Source organism: Oryzias melastigma, linkage group LG2, assembly GCF_002922805.2.
Source record: "Oryzias melastigma strain HK-1 linkage group LG2, ASM292280v2, whole genome shotgun sequence".
Taxonomy (NCBI): Eukaryota; Metazoa; Chordata; class Actinopteri; order Beloniformes; family Adrianichthyidae; genus Oryzias; species Oryzias melastigma.
In genome coordinates this window covers 1,993,103-2,011,152 of record NC_050513.1, presented here as the reverse complement: position 1 = coordinate 2,011,152, position 18,050 = coordinate 1,993,103, and the positions used below count along the sequence as shown (strand labels likewise).

Sequence of the window (18,050 nt, the reverse complement as noted above, 5' to 3'; positions counted from 1 at the left end):
GAAGATTGAGGGTTCAAGTCCCTTCATGGTTGGAGGAAAACTTTGATTCAAAAATTGCTCAAATGTTTCTGTGCTGGTTCATTAGCATTTTTTACGCAGTGTTTATAACAATCACATTGTAGTGCTGACGACTAGAACGTTCTTTATCTATTATTAATATGTTGTCATTGGTCTCTGAATTATGATTTTGCTGTTTTTAGTCAAAATTAGAAAAACCACCTACACCTGGATGTTCCCACCGACCATGTGGCTTAATGGATAAAGTGTCTGACTTCAGGTCAGAAGTTTGAAAGTTCAAGTCCCTTCATGATTGAAGGCAGAATTAGGCAGCCATTTCTTTTTATGGAGAGAAGAAAAAGTAAAAAAAAAAAAAAAAGAAGCTCCTGGTCTTCTTCAGCTAGATGATGCAATCCACGCTAACCATGTGGCCTAATGGATAAGGTGTCTGACTTCTGATCAGAAGATTGAGGGTTCAAGTCCCTTCATGGTTGGAGTAAGTAATTGATTTTAAAACAATTCTCATTCATTGTGAGGTCAAAGTCATTTGATTTTCTGTGCTGGTTCATTAGCACTTCATACACATAACTTACACACTGTTTCAGCGATTATATCTGTGCCGTACATCCATTGCAATCACATTGTAGTGTTGACGGCTACAACGTTCTTTATCTATTATTAATATGATGTCATTGGTCTTTTAATTATGATTTTGCTGTTTTTAGTCAAAATCGGAAAAATCCATCAAATTCTTTTTCAGGACTGTTACTTGGTTCTGAAACTCATCTACAAGTTGTTGGAAGGACTGTTGTTGCAGAGAAACGCCTTTACTCATTACCCATGATTCCTTTGTTTATATTCTCTCTTGCTAGCTTACCGCCACAAGCTAATACCACCAATGAAGCGAAAACGAAAAATCAGGAAGTTTCTTGATCTGTTTCTGGTCAGTATGAGTTCCACAATATAAGATATTTCCTCCAATATCTTGAGTCTTCAACCATAAAGGGACTTGAACCCTCAATCTTCTGATCCGAAGTCAGACGCCTTATCCATTAGGCCACATGGTCAGTAAAACCATGATGCCAAGCTGTGGCTAGATCACAGCGTCATCCAGCTGAACAAGAGGAGCTGTTGCCTCAAAGAGGAATGACGATAATCTGCATGTATTTTTGATACCTGATCTGCAATGTTATGAGGATTTGTCTTTCAACAAGGAATTAAAAGGGGAAAATAAATCTAATTGTCTTTACTGAAACAATTATTTGTAACTAAAAACATAAACTGTGATAAACAGCAACAAAAACTATTAAAAGCATAAAACTCTTTTAAAAAGAACATTCTAAACAAATAAAAAAGAGCCACACAAAGCGCACACCTTAACAACAAATGCATAAATTGTGAACAAATAAACAGCAAGAAAATAGAAAACACAATTTTACAAATACAAGCGAAAATAAAACATTTAACTGTGATGTTTAATCAGTCTATGCAGCTTCTAACAGTTTCAGAGGAACAATGAAGTCTGTGAGCAGAAACCTCAGTGTGAGAGAGGAGGAGCTTTCACCTGGAATCAAACCTCCAACACTTTCTTCAATGATGACCACTCCACCACAGAAAGCTGAAGACTGCCAGGGTCAGCCGGGGGCCACTGGTGTAGGTGAGTCTGGGCCGCATCAGGATTTTCACAAGAAAAACACTGATAAAACATTCCAATGTCCTCAAACATCTTTATTTTTAAACACGAAATAATGAATTTAATTAATTAATTAATTTTAAAAAATGAATTAGAAAATCAATCATTAATAAACAAATAAAATAATAACAATAACCATAACCATAACCATAAAGCAGATACAGACGACAGAAGACACCACATATTGATTGACTGACTACAGCAGTGTTTCTGAAATGGTGGGGAGCGCCCCCCAGGGGGGAATGTGAATAAACACATGTTTACATTAGTTATGGATACTGTGCATAATCCTACATAGTGTTGATAATAAATCAAATATAGCAAAAACAACCTAAAAATGCATTTGGTAGCAGAAAGAGCTGCTGTTTACAGTGAACCAAGGAACTGAATCTCTGAGAAAAGCCAGAATTCATCACTACTGTGGAGGGAAACAAGGAAAGACTTGTTTTAACTTTGTCCGAAAGTTTTGGAAGAATTCTAAGAAAAAAAGAGAAAAATTAATAAACAGATTATTTAGATTTTTTTTAATTATTCTTTAATGATAATAGAAGTATAATATTTTGAGGAGATATACGTTTAACTTGAGCAAATTAACTAATGACCCCTATTATATTTGCAGCAGAAAGTTGTGTGTATGTGGGGGGGTTAAGTTCTTAATGGGGGGGGGGGTCGAGAAAATACCTGAGAAATTCTGGACTAGAGAAAACTATTTTGATTCATTTTCAAGTGTCTGTATTAACAGTTCCTCCTTCGTTTCTGAGCTGAGATCAGCTCGCTCACTGAGGTTCTGCTCGTGCATCACTCACGCACGCGGAAGCATTCAGTCTCTCTCGAGGACTGTTTCTGCTCGTGGAGGAGGAAAAAGCGCTCGTGAGGGTCTGATTTGTCCGCGCAGAATGTTTGATGCATGTGCGGAGATGTCTCATTTCTGCGTAGAGTTTTGACATAAATAAAACTCCATATGTGTCGCCCAATTATTCTGAGTGAGACATCCACAGACGGAGCTGCTAGCTCCTCCCACACCCAGCGTAGTGACAGAAACACGTTTTTTGACAAGCGGCAGCCTGTGAATTTGTCACGCGGCGAAAGAGGCGCGAATCACGTTCAGAGCATAGACTGTATATAAAATAACTGGACGAAGCAAGCCCCCCTACTTCCGTGTTCCATATAGGAAGTACCACTGGGTTGCAAAAAGGCCAAAGTCCCATTGACTTACATTGAGAAACAGACAGTTATTTCTCAGTCATTTTATATGTCAGAATAATCATTCTTCCTCTGCTGCTTTCTGATTAACTTCTTTTTTCTAATCCTAATTTTTTTTTAAAGATTTTTTTCCATTATCACAAGTTATTAGAGTTATAAATTGACCAATCAGATGGCTCAATTAGCGTTTGTGGGTCTGACGTCGATCGTCTGGGGGGTTTGAGTGACACATGACGGGTAGCCAATGGGAGCAGACTTCATCAATGCAGCACCAGAGAAACATTAAAGGACCGGGACGTATTTTCAAACAGAAAAAGATCCAGCTGTTCACTTGTTAGGATGGTTATTTATTTTAAATACAGCTGAACGCGCTTCTCACGTGCATCTGATCAGACTAACGTGGCCGCATGTAAAGAGACGAGCTGCGGCGCGGGCGCGAGGGGGACACGCGCCGGTCTGCAGCAGCGTAACCCAAATGCTCCTTTTATCTCGACAAAAATGAATAAATGTAAGTAAATCCAAAAGGACCGCTGACAGAATCAAATGTTGGAATGGTTCTTCCTCAAAGGCTTCAACAATGACTTGTACAATCAGCCCAGTCTCAGTAAAATGCGTACATATGCCACGATTTGGGAAATACCGTGTATAATATACGCCAAACCGGTTTTTGCGTGCATATAATACGCGCGGTCCTAAACGTGTTAAAATGTGTTTTCCACGTTTGACACGTCCCCTGGTGGAGGCGTGAGCATCACAGACAGCCCCACAAACGAACAATTTGCTTTTCTAACCCTAACCATAACCGTAATCCTAACCTTAACCAGGAACGACGTCATTTAGAAAAGAGCCGGAGGATTTCTGACCACGTGATCAAAACAAAACCTAAAAAGCCATTCTCCCGAGCCGCCGTTATTGAAGCTGTTTACATCCGGGGTCTCGTGGTCGAGGCGTGGAAAGAGATGGACGGTTGCAATAAAATCACTCCTGATTGGCGACAGTACTTCCTGTAGATTCGATGACTCAGCTATGACTCAGACCAATCGCTGAAGATTGTTTGCAAATGGCGGTATCCGTTTCAGGAATTGACGGTGAAAGCGGCGGCCTACTTTCGCGAGGAGAGGAAGTAATGCATTTCCAATGGGGGACCTCAGTGCTCGATCTGTCCATTGCTTTTACAGTCTATGGTTCAGAGTGAAAGCACTTCCAGCAGCTTCATGGCTCCTCCTCCGCCCAGCTGACTGGAGGAAAGAATGAATGAGTGAGGTACTGGACAGCCCACGATGTCCCGCCTCCAGAGCCATATACCTCACCGTGATTGGTTGGTTCAACTCTGCACATAACAACTGTCACTCATATCAGCCTTGTGGGCCACACGAACAGTAATCTGTCATGTGAAGACGGGGGCCGCAAATCATCATCCCGCGGGCCGCGAGTTTGAGACTCCTGATCTAGATGCTGCTGGAGCTTCTTCAAATGAAACAGTGATGCTGGAAACAGCCTGGAGATGTTGTGAGTCCATCACAGGGTTTGGTCTAAAGCTCCAGTGCAGACTCTCTTCTCCTCCACCTTCCTCTTTGAGGAGCAGAAGCTCCTCCTCTTCTTCAGCTTGGGACTGCACTTCTTACTGACCATGTGGCCTAATGGATAAGGCGTCTGACTTCGGATCAGAAGATTGAGGGTTCAAGTCCCTTCATGGTTGGAGCCAGAGTTAGGCAGCACTTTCCTCTTATGGAGGGAGGAAACAGTCAGATGGTTTCTTGGTTTAGTATTAATTTATACACATAACTTGCAAGCTGTTGCAGTGTTTATAGCTATGGGGTACATCCATGACAATCACATTGTAGTGTTGATGACTAGAACGTTCTTTATCTATGGTAAATATGTTGTCATTGGTCTTTTAATTATGATTTGCTAAAAATAAGTTCTTTTTCAGGACTGTTACTGGGTTCTGGAACTCATCTACAAGTTGTTGGAAGGACTGTTGTTGCAGAAGAGCGCCTTTACTCATTACCCATGATTCCTTTGTTTATATTGTCTCTTGCTAGCTTCCCGCCACAAGCTAATACCACCAATGAAGCGAAAATGGATACTCAAGTAAGGAAGTTTCCTGATCTGTTTCTGGTCAGTATGACTTATACAACATAAGATACTGTCTCATTTCTCCAATATCTTGTGTTTCTAACCACGAAGGGACTCAAACCCTCAATCTTCTGATCTGAAGTCAGACGCCTTATCCATTAGGCCACGTGGTCTGCAAAATCATTCATACGCAATTAGATTCAGGTGGCTTTGAAGAGCTTCTGCTTCCTCAAACCATGATTTTTTTTCAGCCTTCTATATCCATATATATGATCATATATTACATTTGCAACACTGAGAAACAAACGATTTATTACATACTAGTTATATTTTGTGAGTGTTTTCATAGCTGAAACAGCTCAATTCCTGTAGCTCCGCCTGTTGCTGCGTGTTGGTGCTCTCCGCTTCATAATGTCTTCCTAGAGTTTGTGTCTGTATCTTTGTATTTCTCCCCTGAAAATAATCCAAACTTCTTTAAAGATGAATGCACATATGATATATCTGCCTTTGGCCTGGCCATCGCTGGACTGCTTCACAAACACACACGTGGCTTCTGCACGGCTGTGCGGACCGGGGGATGGGGAGGGGGTCTTAAATGCGCCCCGCGCCCAAAGTGACAAACACCTGTTTGTGTTGGAATTTATTGAAGAGCTGTTGGCATCCATCTTACGTCACCACATTTCCCCCTCTCATTTTCGTGGGCATGGGAGGGGCTGTTCCAGACTGTGCAGGTTTTTAGAGGATTACTCTTAAATGGATGAACGGATCAAAATACCATTTTGGGGTTCTTTATAGTCAGGAATGAATAATGAAATGCACTAAAAACATCAAAAAGTAAACATTTCATGGTAGGACCCCTTTAAAGTGTGACCAAACAGGGAAGTTGGAGGCTGACTCCACCCACAGCCAAAATTAAAAAATCCATTCAGAGGGGTGGGCTTGGGGGCTGGACTGTTATCATTACTGGGGCTGCAGACCATGACGTCAGACTTCTGAAACAAGCAAGGATTGACCAAGAATAATAATTATAATAATGGATTAGATATGAACCGGGGTCCATTTTTCCTCAGGATGTTTGCAGCTGCTTCAGATAAAACAGTGATGCTGGAAAAACCCTAGAGAGTTTGTGAGTTCATCAAAGGGTTTGGTCTAAAGCTCCAGTGCAGACTCTCTCCTCCTCTACCTTCTTCTGTGAGGCAGCAGAAGCTCCTCCTCTTTTTTGGCTAGATGATATCATCATCACTGACCATGTGGCCTAATGGATAAGGCGTCTGACTTCGGATCAGAAGATTGAGGGTTCAAGTCCCTTCATGGTTGGAGACAGATATAGACAGCCATTTGTTTTTATAGAGAGAGGAAAATGTCAGATCATTTCCTGTGCTGGTTTTAGTAGCAAATTATACACATGACTTACATGCTGTTGCTGTGTTTATAACTGTGCTGTACATCCATGACAATCACATTGAAGTGCGAATGGCTACCACATCCTTAATCTTTATCTATGGTAAACATTCATTCATCTTCCTGACCGCTTCTTCCCTTTCGGGGTCGCGGGGGTGCCGGAGCCTAACCCGGCTGCTGATGGGCGAAGGCGGGGTTTACCCTGGACAGGTCGCCAGTCTGTCACAGTATGGTAAACATGTTTCCTAATTATAATTTTGCAGTTTTTAGTCAAAATTGAAAAAAGAACTGTGCTCATTTATGACTGTTACTGTAGGTGGGTACTTTGTTTATACTGTTTCCTGATAATGTTATCAGGACACTATAAGCTTCCTGATGCACATATGTTACTCAGCTACATCTGTCTCCAACCATGAAGGGACTCGAACCCTCAATCTTCTGATCCGAAGTCAGACGCCTTATCCATTAGGCCACATGGTCTGTCAAAATACGATACCAAGCTGTGGCTAGATCAAAGCGTTACCCCACTGACACTTCCAGAATTCGGCATCATCAGGAAAAAATCAAAGTGCATATCACCTCCATACACAATGTACCCAACGTGTCATATTCTTTCATCAAGGAATTAAAAAGGGGAAAATAAAATTGTCTTTACTGAAACAATTAAGGGCTGCACGGTGGCGCAAGTGGTTAGCGCTCTCGCCTCACAGCGAGAAGGCCCCGGTTCAAATCCCGGCTGGGACCTTTCTGTGTGGAGTTTGCATGTTCTCCCCGTGCATGCGTGGGTTTTCACCGGGGACTCCGGCTTCCTCCCACCGTCCAAAAACATGCTTCATAGGTTGATTGGCGACTCTAAATTGCCCCTAGGTGTGAATGTGAGAGTGGATGTGTGTGTGATTGAGGCCCTGCGACAGACTGGCGACCTGTCCAGGGTGAACCCCGCCTTCGCCCTTCAGTAGCCGGGATAGGCTCCGGCACCCCCGCGACCCCGAAAGGGAAGAAGCGGTCAAGAAAATGGATGGATGGATGAAACAATAATTTGTAACTAAAAACATAAACTGTGATAAACAGCAGCAAAAAAATGATCAAAAGTATAAAACTATTTTAAAAAGAACATTCTAAACAAATAAAAAAGAGCCGCACAAATCACACACTTTAACAACAAATACAGAAATTATGAACAAATAAAAAGCAAGAAAATAGAAAACACAATTTTACAAATACAAGTGAAAATAAAACCTTTAACTGTGATGTTTAATCAGTCTATGCAGCTTCTAACAGTTTCAGAGGAACAATGAAGTCTGTGAGCAGAAACCTCAGTGTGAGAGAGGAGGAGCTTTCACCTGGAATCAAACCTCCAACACTTTCATCAGTGATGACCACTCCACCACAGAAAGCTGCAGACTGCCACGGTCCATTTCTATTAGATGCTGCTGGAGCTTCTTCAAATGAAACAGTGAAGCTGGAAACAGCCTGGAGATGTTGTGAGTCCATCACAGGGTTTGGTCTAAAGCTCCAGTGCAGACTCTCTCCTCCTCCACCTTCCTCTTTGAGGCAGCAGAAGCTCCTCCTCTTCTTCAGCTTGGGACTGCATTCCTCACTGACCATGTGGCCTAATGGATAAGGCGTCTGACTTCGGATCAGAAGATTGAGGGTTCAAGTCCCTTCATGGTTGGAGGCAGAAATAGGCAGCGCTTTCCTCTTATGGAGGGAGGAAACAGTCAGATGGTTTCTTGGTTTAGTAGTAATTTATACACATAACTTGCAAGCTGTTGCAGTGTTTATAGCTATGGGGTACATCCATGACAATCACATTGTAGTGTTGACGACTAGAATGTTCTTTATCTCTGGTAAATATGTTTTCATTGGTCTTTTAATTATGATTTTGCTATTTTTAGTCAAAATTGGACAAATGAATCAAGTTCTTTTTCAGGACTGTTAATGGGCTCTGGAACTCATCTACAAGTTGTTGGAAGGACTGTTGTTGCAGAAGAGCGCCTTTACTCATTACCCATAACTCCTTTGTTTATATTCTCTCTTGCTAGCTTCCCGCCACAAGCTAATACCACCAATGAAGCGAAAATGGATACTCAAATCAGGAAGTTTCTTGATCTGTATCTGGTCAGTATGACTTATACAACATAAGATACTGTCTCATTTCTCCAATATCTTGTGTTTCTAACCACGAAGGGACTTGAACCCTCAATCTTCTGATCCGAAGTCAGACGCCTTATCCATTAGGCCACGTGGTCTGCAGAAACATCCATACGCAGTTAGCTTCAGGTGGCTTTGACGTGTTTCAGCTACCTCAAAGGGGCCCTACCATGATTTTTTGTCAGAGTGAACTATATCCATATATATGATAGTATAATACATTTGCAACACTAAAAAACAAACCATTTATGATATATTAGTTATATTTTGTGAGTGTTTTCATAGCGAGAAGTAAAACAGCTCGATTCCTGTAGCTCCGCCTGTTGCTGCGTGTTGGTGCTCTCCGCTTCATAACGTCTTCCTATAGTTTGTTTCAGTATCTTTGTATTTCTCCCCTGAAAATAATCCAAACTTCTTCAAAGATGAATGCACATATGATATATCTGTCTTTGGCCTGGCCATCGCTAGACTGCTTCACAAACACACACGCGGCTTCTGCACGGCTGTGTGGACCGGGGGATGGGTGGGGGGTCTTAAATGCGCCCCGCGCCCAAAGTGACAAACACATATTTGAGTTGGAATTTATTGAAGAGCTGTTGGCATCCATCTTACGTCAGCACATTTCCACCTGCTCATTTTCGTGGGCATGGGAGGGGCTGTTCCAGACTGTGCAGGTTTTTAGAGGATTACTCTTAAATGGATGAACGGATCAAAATACCATTTTGGGGTTCTTTATAGTCAGGAATGAATAATAAAATGCACTTAAAAAATCAAAAAGTAAACTTTTCATGGTAGGGCCCCTTTAAACTGTGACCAAACAGGGAAGTTGGAGGCTGACTCCACCCACAGCCAAAATTTAAAAATCCATTCAGAGGGGTGGGCTTGGGGGCTGGACTGTTATCATTACTGGGGCTGCAGACCATGACGTCAGACTTCTGAAACAAGCAAAGGATTGACCAAGAATAATAATTATAATAATGGATTAGATATGAACCGGGGTCCATTTTTCCTCAGGATGTTTGCAGCTGCTGAAGCTGCTTCAGATAAAACAGTGATGCTGGAAAAACCCTAGAGAGTTTGTGAGTTCATCAAAGGGTTTGGTCTAAAGCTCCAGTGCAGACTCTCTCCTCCTCTACCTTCTTCTGTGAGGCAGCAGAAGCTCCTCCTCTTTTTTGGCTAGATGATATCATCATCACTGACCATGTGGCCTAATGGATAAGGCGTCTGACTTCGGATCAGAAGATTGAGGGTTCGAGTCCCTTCATGGTTGGAGACTGAAATAGACAGCCATTTGTTTTTATAGAGAGAGGAAAATGTCAGATCATTTCCTGTGCTGGTTTTAGTAGCAAAGTATACACATGACTTACATGCTGTTGCAGTGTTTATAACTGTGCTGTACATCCATGACAATCACATTGAAGTGCGAATGGCTACCACATCCTTAATCTTTATCTATGGTAAACATTCATTCATCTTCCTGACCGCTTCTTCCCTTTCGGGGTCGCGGGGGTGCCGGAGCCTAACCCGGCTGCTGATGGGCGAAGGCGGGGTTTACCCTGGACAGGTCGCCAGTCTGTCACAGTATGGTAAACATGTTTCCTAATTATAATTTTGCCGTTTTTAGTCAAAATTGAAAAAAAAAACTGTGATCATTTATGACTGTTACTGTAGGTGGGTACTTTGTTTATACTGTTTCCTGATAGCTGATAATGTTATCAGGACACTACAAGCTTTCTGATGCACATATATTACTCAGCTACATCTGTCTCCAACCATGAAGGGACTTAAACCCTCAATCTTCTGATCCGAAGTCAGACGCCTTATCCATTAGGCCACATGGTCAGTAAAAAAAATAATACCAAGCTGTGGCTAGATCAAAGCGTTACCCCACTGACACTTCCAGAATTCGGCATCATCAGGAAAAAATCAAAGTGCATATCACCTCCATACACAATGGACCCAACGTGTCATATTCTTTCATCAAGGAATTAAAAGGGGAAAATAAAATTGTCTTTACTGAAACAATTATTTGCAACTAAAAACATAAACTGTGATAAACAGCAGCAAAAAAAATGATCAAAAGTATAAAACTATTTTAAAAAGAACATTCTAAACAAATAAAAAAGAGCCACACAAATCACTCACTTTAACAACAAATACAGAAATTATGAACAAATAAAAAGCAAGAAAATAGAAAACACAATTTTACAAATACAAGCGAAAATAAAACCTTTAACTGTGATGTTTAATTAGTCTATGCAGCTTCTAACAGTTTCAGAGGAACAATGAAGTCTGTGAGCAGAAACTTCAGTGTGAGAGAGGAGGAGCTTTCACCTGGAATCAAACCTCCAACACTTTCATCAGTGATGACCACTCCACCACAGAAACCTGCAGACTGCCACATTTCAATTTTTTATTGGATGCTGCTGGAGCTTCTTCAAATGAAACAGTGAAGCTGGAAACAGCCTGGAGATGTTGTGAGTCCATCACAGGGTTTGGTCTAAAGCTCCAGTGCAGACTCTCTCCTCCTCCACCTTCCTCTTTGAGGAGCAGAAGCTCCTCCTCTTCTTCAGCTTGGGACTGCATGTCTTACTGACCATGTGGCCTAATGGATAAGGTGTCTGACTTCGGATCAGAAGATTGAGGGTTCAAGTCCCTTCATGGTTGGAGCCAGAAATAGGCAGCACTTTGCTCTTATGGAGGGAGGAAACAGTCAGATGGTTTCTTGGTTTAGTAGTAATTTATACACATAACTTGCAAGCTGTTGCAGTGTTTATAGCTATGGGGTACATCCATGACAATCACATTGTAGTGATGGCTAGAATGTTCTTTATCTCTGGTATATATGTTGTCATTGATCTTGTAAATATGATTTTGCTATTTTTAGTCAAAATTGGACAAATGAATCAAGTTCTTTTTCAGGACTGTTACTGGGTTCTGGAACTCATCTACAAGTTGTTGGAAGGACTGTTGTTGCAGAAGAGCGCCTTTACTCATTACCCATAACTCCTTTGTTTATATTTTCTCTTGGTAGCTTCCCGCCACAAGCTAATACCACCAATGAAGCGAAAATGGATACTCAAATCAGGAAGGTTCCTGATCTGTTTCTGGTCAGTATGACTTATACAACATAAGATACTGTCTCATTTCTCCAATATCTTGTGTTTCTAACCACGAAGGGACTTGAACCCTCAATCTTCTGATCCGAAGTCAGACGCCTTATCCATTAGGCCACGTGGTCTGCAGAAACATCTATACGCAGTTAGCTTCAGGTGGCTTTGACGTGTTTCAGCTACCTCAAAGGGGCCCTACCATGATTTTTTGTCAGAGTGAACTATATCCATATATATGATCATATATTACATTTGCAACACTAAAAAACAAACCATTTATGATATATTAGTTATATTTTGTGAGTGTTTTCATAGCTGAAACAGCTCGATTCCTGTAGCTCCGCCTGTTGCTGCGTGTTGGTGCTCTCCACTTCATAATGTCTTCCTAGAGTTTATGTCAGTATCTTTGTATTTCTCCCCTGAAAATAATCCAAACTTCTTCAAAGATTAATGCACATATGATATATCTGCCTTTGGCCTGGCCATCGCTAGACTGCTTCACAAACACACACATGGCTTCAGCACGGCTGTGCGGACCGGGGGATGGGGTGAGGGGTCTTAAATGCGCACCGCGCCCAAAGTAACAAACACCTATTTGAGTTGGAATTTATTGAGGACAGGAGACAACTGGAAGATATACATTATTCTGCATCTAAAATGAAAGTGTTTTGCTGATCATCACTAGCTCTGTGGAGAAATTGAGTGCTGCTGCTAGTCTGGGGGCGGAGCTGTCAGAGCAGACTCTTCCTGGAGGGAACTGTTGGCATCCATCTTACATCAGCACATTTCCCCCTCTCATTTTCATGGGCATGGGAGGGGCTGTTCCAGACTGTGCAGGTTTTTAGAGGATTACTCTTAAATGGATGAACGGATCAAAATACCATTTTGGGGTTCTTTATAGTCAGGAATGAACAATAAAATGCACTTAAAACATCAAAAAGTAAACTTTGCATGGTAGGGCCCCTTTAAAGTGTGACCAAACAGGGAAGTTGGAGGCTGACTCCACCCACAGCCAAAATTGAAAATCCATTCAGAGGGGTGGGCTTGGGGGCTGGACTGTTATCATTACTGGGGCTGCAGACCATGACGTCAGACTTCTGAAACAAGCAAGGATTGACCAAGAATAATGATGGATTAGATTTATCTGTGCTTTTCTGGACGCTCAAAGCGCTTACAATGAATATCCATTATCCGTTCACACCTCATTCTATCTTGGTGATGGTAAGCTACTACTGTATCCTCAGATGAGGCTACAGCCTACGGACCCTCTGACCATCAGTAAAACATTAATACATATTCACACACCAGTGGAGAAAGTAGGGTTAAGTGTCTTGCCCAAGAACACAACGACACTTGGCTGGCGGGAGCTGGAATCAAACCGCCTATCCTTCGATCACTAGCCAGCCCGCTCTACCGCCTGAGCCACTGTCACTCCAAATAGCGAATTTAAGAATTTAATAAATTCAATAATGAAATTCAACTGTTCTACCTTGATTCAACCTGTAGGGGGCATCACACAGACAGTTTTTCACTACAGTTTCAATAATTAAACAAGTTTATTTTAATTTATTAAAAAATTGGCAATGACCAACAGACAGCTATTTTACCCCCCTCCCACTATTTATAGAGTGATGATGATCCAGTGCAGCCTCTCTCCTCCTCCACCTTCCTCTTTGAGGGAGCAGAAGCTCCTCCTCTTCTTCAGCTTGGGACTGCATTTCTTACTGACCATGTGGCCTAATGGATAAGGCGTCTGACTTCGGATCAGAAGATTGAGGGTTCAAGTCCCTTCATGGTTGGAGCCAGAAATAGGCAGCGCTTTGCTCTTATGGAGGGAGGAAACAGTCAGATGGTTTCTTGGTTTAGTATTAATTTATACACATAACTTGCAAGCTGTTGCAGTGTTTATAGCTATGGGGTACATCCATGACAATCACATTGTAGTGTTGATGACTAGAACGTTCTTTATCTCTGGTAAATATGTTGTCATTGTTCTTTTAATTATGATTTTGCTATTTTTAGTCAAAATTGGACAAATGGATCGAGTTCTTTTTCAGGACTGTTACTGGGTTCTGGAACTCATCTACAAGTTGTTGGAAGGACTGTTGTTGCAGAAGAACGCCTTTACTCATTACCCATGATTCCTTTGCTTATATTTTCTCTTGCTACTTTCCATCCACAAGCTAATACCACCAATGAAGCGAAAATGGATACTCAAATCAGGAAGTTTCTTGATCCGTATCTGGTCAGTATGACTTATACATCATAAAATACTGTCTCATTTCTCCAATTCTTGTGTTTCTAACCACGAAGGGACTCGAACCCTCAATCTTCTGATTCGAAGTCAGACGCCTTATCCATTAGGCCACGTGGTCTGCAAAAACATCCATATGCAGTTAGCTGCAGGTGGCTTTGAAGAGCTTCTGCTACCTCAAAAAGGCCCTACCAGTGTTAATTTTGACAGAGAATTTTAATTTAGTTTTAGTCGCAATTTAGTCATGTTGATTCTATTAATTTTAGTCGACTAAATTACAGCAGATATTTAGTTGACAAAAATATAGAATAAAGATAAAGTATTTTAATCAAATTTACTAAGTATGATCATATGAATAACACGCAAAGATTTTACTAATTTGAAAAAAATATTTCACTTCACTTTGCTTTCCAAACTTGTCATTTATGCGAATTCGGCTTCAACAACTTATAAACACATCAAAAGAAAAAAATAATTATAATTCCATCCCATTTCCAATAAGAAAGTGTCTATTTGTACGTAATTTTCAAAATACGTGCGGCCAGTGATAAACTTTTTTTTAGTCGCACTGACCCAGAGGAAAGGGGTTAAGGTTAAGATTGTGGTTATGGGTAAGGTAAAACAAGCAAATATTTCCTGAATGCTGCTGTCTTGGCAGCTCACGGCTCCACCAGGGGATGGGTCAAATGTGGAGAACATATTTCACACATTTAGGAGTGTGACAGTTAATGGAACTTTAACTTAAAAGTTTCATTTTAAACACGAGCGGCCAACAAAATAAATCCAACCTTGCACAAACTTAAAATGCAGTAACGGGATCCTGCTGCACGTGTTACATGTGGACAAAACATAAATTTCCATCATATTCTGTACTGGCCACATGTAAATGTGTGTAACTAACATCAGCCTCATTATAAATGTCTGAACGTAAAAAAAAAACTTGTATTGAGGAGGTAGTCAAGTGTAAAAATGCATTAAAAAAACATTCACTTGGGAGTAAGCTGTCCAGGACACCTGTGAGCATGTTATATGTGCTTGACCAGTTTGTGTGTGGTGAACTGTAATACCACCACCAGCCAATAGAGGGGAATGTTGTCATGTAAGACGTGGTGGAGTTGGAGATTAAAACGGTCTGTGGATCTGAAGAAGCAGCGGAGCTGATAGCGCTCAGAAATACGCTAAAACATCGGTTTATAACTTTACAAACGTCATGCTAAAACAAAACCGCATTACTGACATTAGGGGGGGAATTCGGATTCAGCCAATACACTGGAAATAATCGTGTTTGTATGTTTACCTTTGCTGGATTTCAGGCTGGCTTGTCTGCAAACGTTGCTTCAGGTTTTCTTGTGTTTTTGCCTGTGATGGTCGCTCCACACAACGTCTTGTTGAGGGTGGCGTTAAATATAACATTTGTCCCTATATGTACTTCTCTGTTTCTACCTGGATTAGACATTTTTCACCTCTATCACAGACACAATTCATTTAATTAGCGTCTTACCGGGCGGATGCAAGATTCTGTGTTCTGATTGGATCGCTTTGCATTTGCTCCCGTCCTCCTCCACCAGCAGTCGTTATGATTGGATGTCGTGTTCGAAGAGCGTGTTCGATTTATGACATATTAGTTATATTTCGTGAACAAAGAAATTCAACTGGACTACCTTGATTCAACCTGCAGGAGGCATCAGACAGTTTTCACTATAGTTTCAGTAATTAAACAAGTTTATTTTAATTTATTAAAAAATTGGCAATGACCAACAGACAGCTATTTTACCCCCCTCCCACTATTTATAGAGTGATGATGATCCAGTGCAGCCTCTCTCCTCCTCCACCCTCCTCTTTGAGGCAGCAGAAGCTCCTCCTCTTCTTCAGCTTGGGACTGCATGTCTTACTGACCATGTGTCCTAATGGATAAGGCGTCTGACTTTGGATCAGAAGATTGAGGGTTCAAGTCCCTTCGTGGTTGGAGGCAGAAATAGGCAGCGCTTTGCTCTTATGGAGGGAGGAAACAGTCAGATGGTTTCTTGGTTTAGTAGTAATTTATACACATAACTTGCAAGCTGTTGCAGTGTTTATAGCTATGGGGTACATCCATGACAATCACATTGTAGTGTTGATGGCTAGAATGTTCTTTATCTCTGGTAAATATGTTGTCATTGATCTTGTAAATATGATTTTGCTATTTTTAGTCAAAATTGGACAAATGAATCAAGTTCTTTTTCAGGACTGTTACTGGGCTCTGGAACTCATCTACAAGTTGTTGGAAGGACTGTTGTTGCAGAAGAACGCCTTTACTCATTACCCATGATTCCTTTGTTTATATTCTCTCTTGCTAGCTTCCCGCCACAAGCTAATACCACCAATCAAGCAAAGATAGATACTCAAATCAGGAAGTTTCTTGATCTGTATCTGGTCAGTATGACTTATATATCATAAGATACTGTCTCATTTATCCAATATCTGATGTCTCTAACCACGAAGGGACTCGAACCCTCAATCTTCTGATCCAAAGTCAGACGCCTTATCCATTAGGCCACGTGGTCTGCAAAAATCCATATACAGTTAGCTGCAGGTGGCTTTGAAGAGCTTTAGCTACCTCAAAGGGGTCCTACCATGATTTTTTTCAGCCTTTAAGAATGAACTATATCCATATATATGATCATATAATACATTTGCAACACTAAAAAACAAACGATTTATGATATATTAGTTATATTTTGTCAGTGTTTTCATAGCAGCAAGCAAACAGCTCGATTCCTGTAGCTCCGCCTGTTGCTGCGTGTTGGTGCTCTCCGCTTCATAACGTCTTCCTAGAGTTTGTGTCAGTATCTTTGTATTTCTCCCCTGAAAATAATCCAAACTTCTTCAAAGATGAATGCACATATGATATATCTGCCTTTGGCCTGGCCATCGCTAGACTGCTTCACAAACACACACGTGGCTTCAGCACGGCTGTGTGGACCGGGGGATGGGGTGAGGGGTCTTAAATGCGCCCCGCGCCCAAAGTGACAAACACCTATTTGAGTTGGAATTTATTGAAGAGCTGTTGGCATCCATCTTACGTCAGCACATTTCCACCTGCTCATTTTCGTGGGCATGGGAGGGGCTGTTCCAGACTGTGCAGGTTTTTAGAGGATTACTCTTAAATGGATGAACGGATCAAAATACCATTTTGGGGTTCTTTATAGTCAGGAATGAATAATGAAATGCACTTAAAACATCAAAAAGTAAACTTTTCATGGTAGGACCCCTTTAAAGTGTGACCAAACAGGGAAGTTGGAGGCTGACTCCACCCACAGCCAAAATTTAAAAATCCATTCAGAGGGTAAATGGTAAATGGCGTATACTTGTATAGCGCTTTCTACCCTCCTTCGAGGGCCCAAAGCGCTTCACAGTCACAGACCCATTCACCCATTCACACACTGGTGGTGGCTCCGCTGCCGAACACTGGCGCCAACCTCCCACCAGAGGCAATTAGGGGTTCAGTGTCTTGCCCAAGGACACTTCGACACATGGGCGGGCAAGGCGGAGTCGAACCCGCTCACTTCTGATCAGGAGTCGACCGCCCTACCACTGCACCACGGCCGCCCACGGGGGGGAGGGGTGGGCTTGGGGGCTGGACTGTTATCATTACTGGGGCTGCAGACCATGACGTCAGACTTCTGAAACAAGCAAGGATTGACCAAGAATAATAATTATAATAATGGATTAGATATGAACCGGGGTCCATTTTTCCTCAGGATGTTTGCAGCTGCTGAAGCTGCTTCAGATAAAACAGTGATGCTGGAAAAACCCTAGAGAGTTTGTGAGTTCATCAAAGGGTTTGGTCTAAAGCTCCAGTGCAGACTCTCTCCTCCTCTACCTTCTTCTGTGAGGCAGCAGAAGCTCCTCCTCTTTTTTGGCTAGATGATATCATCATTACTGACCATGTGGCCTAATGGATAAGGCGTCTGACTTCGGATCAGAAGATTGAGGATTCGAGTCCCTTCATGGTTGGAGGCAGAAATAGACAGCCATTTGTTTTTATAGAGAGAGGAAAATGTCAGATCATTTCCTGTGCTGGTTTTAGTAGCAAATTATACACATGACTTACATGCTGTTGCTGTGTTTATAACTGTGCTGTACATCCATGACAATCACATTGAAGTGCGAATGG

At 41.6% G+C, this 18,050-nt stretch overlaps 11 non-coding genes across 11 annotated transcripts; 6 read left to right on the top strand and 5 right to left on the bottom strand.

The window, feature by feature from the left end:
* The first annotated feature begins 418 nt into the window (after positions 1 to 418).
* Positions 419 to 491, top strand: trnar-ucu. Its single transcript has one exon. It is a non-coding gene; the product is annotated as a tRNA-Arg (tRNA).
* A 4,028-nt stretch (positions 492 to 4,519) lies between these two features.
* Positions 4,520 to 4,592, top strand: trnar-ucg. Its single transcript has one exon. It is a non-coding gene; the product is annotated as a tRNA-Arg (tRNA).
* A 1,624-nt stretch (positions 4,593 to 6,216) lies between these two features.
* trnar-ucg lies at positions 6,217 to 6,289 on the top strand. Its single transcript has one exon. It is a non-coding gene; the product is annotated as a tRNA-Arg (tRNA).
* A 491-nt stretch (positions 6,290 to 6,780) lies between these two features.
* trnar-ucg lies at positions 6,781 to 6,853 on the bottom strand. Its single transcript has one exon. It is a non-coding gene; the product is annotated as a tRNA-Arg (tRNA).
* Positions 6,854 to 7,975: 1,122 nt separating this feature from the next.
* On the top strand, positions 7,976 to 8,048 carry trnar-ucg. The gene has a single exon. It is a non-coding gene; the product is annotated as a tRNA-Arg (tRNA).
* Positions 8,049 to 8,552: 504 nt separating this feature from the next.
* Positions 8,553 to 8,625, bottom strand: trnar-ucg. The gene has a single exon. It is a non-coding gene; the product is annotated as a tRNA-Arg (tRNA).
* A 1,099-nt stretch (positions 8,626 to 9,724) lies between these two features.
* Positions 9,725 to 9,797, top strand: trnar-ucg. Its single transcript has one exon. It is a non-coding gene; the product is annotated as a tRNA-Arg (tRNA).
* Positions 9,798 to 11,695: 1,898 nt separating this feature from the next.
* trnar-ucg lies at positions 11,696 to 11,768 on the bottom strand. The gene has a single exon. It is a non-coding gene; the product is annotated as a tRNA-Arg (tRNA).
* A 1,598-nt stretch (positions 11,769 to 13,366) lies between these two features.
* Positions 13,367 to 13,439, top strand: trnar-ucg. Its single transcript has one exon. It is a non-coding gene; the product is annotated as a tRNA-Arg (tRNA).
* A 503-nt stretch (positions 13,440 to 13,942) lies between these two features.
* Positions 13,943 to 14,015, bottom strand: trnar-ucg. The gene has a single exon. It is a non-coding gene; the product is annotated as a tRNA-Arg (tRNA).
* Positions 14,016 to 16,364: 2,349 nt separating this feature from the next.
* Positions 16,365 to 16,437, bottom strand: trnaq-uug. Its single transcript has one exon. It is a non-coding gene; the product is annotated as a tRNA-Gln (tRNA).
* Positions 16,438 to 18,050: the final 1,613 nt, after the last annotated feature.